The sequence below is a fragment of the Oryctolagus cuniculus genome, chromosome 17 (genome assembly GCF_051225735.1).
Source record: "Oryctolagus cuniculus isolate XC-2025 breed Fujian yellow rabbit chromosome 17, ASM5122573v1, whole genome shotgun sequence".
Taxonomy (NCBI): Eukaryota; Metazoa; Chordata; class Mammalia; order Lagomorpha; family Leporidae; genus Oryctolagus; species Oryctolagus cuniculus.
In genome coordinates, this window is record NC_142883.1 from 32,769,772 (window position 1) to 32,772,288 (window position 2,517).

Here is a 2,517-nt window from a genome sequence, read left to right on the forward strand (position 1 = left end):
ATTGGAGTGCCTGGTTTGAGTCCCAATTACTTCACTTCTGATCCAACTTCCTGCTAGCATGCACCCTGGGAGGCAGCAGGTGGTGGTTCAAGAATGTGAGTCTTTGCCACCCATGTGGGAAATTCGGATGGAAATCTAGACTACTGGCTTCAGCCTGGCCCAACCTTGGCTGTTGTAGGTATTTGAGGAGTGAACCAGTGGATGGACACTTTCTCCCTCTATCTGTCTCAGCCTTTCAAACAAATAAAAATAAACATTAAGAAAAGACAAAGTCCCCGGATTTAAAAAAAAATAGAAGAGGGATAATACAGCACCCATTGTGTGGAGTTATTTTAAAAATGAATGCAAAACTCTTTTCTGGGGCCATGCACAAAATCATGCTCAGCAAATGTTGCTGATATTATTGGAGAATTATTTTAATAGAATTGGAGAAGTGACGGTGGTAAAGCCACCTAAGGACAGTGTAAAGCAGACGTACGCTTGCTGAGAGCACGGGGCCGCTGAGGGGCTGCCGGGGAATGAAGGAGTTGGGGCCAGCCTGCCATTTTCACAGCAGAGGCTGCTGCCACCTAGTACAGTTCTGTTCCCTGCTCCAGGTCACACCATTCCACTGAGGCAGGGCCACGCTAGAAGCCAAGTGCTCCTGCCTGGTCCTCTGATGTGGCTGGAAAGTTCTTTTTTTTTTTTTAATTTTTTTTATTTATTTATTTTTTTAACAGGCAGAGTGGACAGTGAGAGAGAGAGACAGAGAGAAAGGTCTTCCTTTTGCCGTTGGTTCACCCTCCAATGGCCGCAGCCGCTGGCGCGTTGCAGCCGGCGCACTGCGCTGATCCGATGGCAGGAGCCAGGAGCCAGGAGCCAGGTGCTTCTCCTGGTCTCCCATGGGGTGCAGGGCCCAAGCACCTGGGCCATCCTCCACTGCACTCCCTGGCCACAGCAGAGAGCTGGCCTGGAAGAGGGGCAACCGGGACAGAATCCGGCGCCCCGACCGGGACTAGAACCCGGTGTGCCGGCGCCGCAAGGCGGAGGATTAGCCTAGTGAGCTGTGGCGCCAGCCTGGCTGGAAAGTTCTGTCCTCAGCCTGCATCCAGGTTGGTGCCATGGTGGTGCACTCCTTCGTTTGCACGCCGCCCGTTCTGGGGCAGTGGTTTCTTGGCAGCTGCGCCAGGGCCAAGGGTGAGCTTCCCGCACCTGGCCTCCCCACTGTTGCCGTGGGTCGGTCACTCGAGCATCTTGCCATCTTGGATGATGTGCAGCTGTCATCTCAGCAGCCACAGTTAACTGACCTGCTGCTGGGTGTTCTCACTGCCAGCTGGGTGGCGGCCGTGGGGTGTCTGTGCCCCTGCTCCATCACAGCTGGGCCCTTGGAGAATCACAGGCCTAGCTTCTTGTGTGTTGGTGAGTGTGGCTCCGTCCTGTGTTCCCAGTTGGCAGCAGGTGTCGGCTTGAGGAGGAGGAGCACCGTGTCCTACAAATGTCCTTCCCAGGATTTTCTCTTTTCCCCTCTCTTGCACTGTTGTGAAGGTCAGCCTGCTCAGGGGAAGCTGCTGTTTTCCCTGTCAGGTGCATTTCGGCACACCCGTGAGCCTCCCTTTGCCCTCCTGGGAGGGAGGGGAGGAGGAAGAGGACGCCAGGCTCTGCGGAGCCAGCTGGCTGTCTGGGGGACCCCTTGAGGTGGCATCCATTCTTCAAGGCCCGTTCTGTGGTTTTTAAACCTGAATGCTTGCTGGCTGGAAGCTCTGGGAGCACACACACAGGAGAGGCACAGTTCATCCTCCCTCCCTCTCCTCGTTTGACCTGGTGTGTCCGTTTTACAAGAGCTTGTGTAATCCTCATCAGTTGCTACTTCTGTGCGTGCACCCACTTCTGGGGCCGTTCAGGTAGCCCTCTGTGCTCCCCAGGGCCCATAAGCACAGTCTTAATTTCTGAGCCTCAGTGTTGCAGTTCTTTAGGGTCCACTGTGGGGAGGGGTCTCTGTCAGCTTGTCTCCTACCTCTTCTGCCTTTTGCTGCCTTGAAACTGCGTTCTGTGCCCAGCCTGCCCTTCTGTGGGTCCAGTCTGTGCGTAGCCTTCCCGCCCATCATACAGCTCACCTCTCTTTCAAAGCTCAGCCGAATCCTTACCTTTTCTTTTTTTTTTTTTTTTTTTTTTTTTTTTTTTTTTTTTATGACAGGCAGAGTGGACAGTGAGAGAGAGAGAGACAGAGAGAAAGGTCTTCCTTTTGCCGTTGGTTCACCCTCCAATGGCCGCCGCGGCTGGCGCGCTGCGGCCGGCGCACCGCGCTGATCCGATGGCAGGAGCCAGGAGCCAGGTGCTTTTCCTGGTCTCCCATGGGGTGCAGGGCCCAAGCACCTGGGCCATCCTCCACTGCACTCCCTGGCCACAGCAGAGGGCTGGCCTGGAAGAGGGGCAACCGGGACAGAATCCGGCACCCCGACCGGGACTAGAACCCGGTGTGCCGGCGCCGCTAGGCGGAGGATTAGCCTAGTGAGCCGCGGCGCCGGCCCGAATCCTTAC

The 2,517-nt window shown here is 55.6% G+C and overlaps 1 protein-coding gene and 1 long non-coding RNA gene across 39 annotated transcripts in view; one reads left to right on the forward strand and one right to left on the reverse strand.

The window, feature by feature from the left end:
* MSI2 (musashi RNA binding protein 2) overlaps nt 1-2,517 on the forward strand; it is a 398,378-nt gene that overhangs the window by 9,768 nt on the left and 386,093 nt on the right. The window lies entirely within an intron of this gene.
* Nucleotides 203-2,517, reverse strand: part of LOC149121169 (uncharacterized) — a 34,239-nt gene continuing 31,924 nt past the window's right edge. The window contains exon 2 of the long non-coding RNA XR_016224419.1: nt 203-2,123. This is a non-coding gene — a long non-coding RNA (uncharacterized LOC149121169). The remainder of the gene's footprint in view (nt 2,124-2,517) is intronic.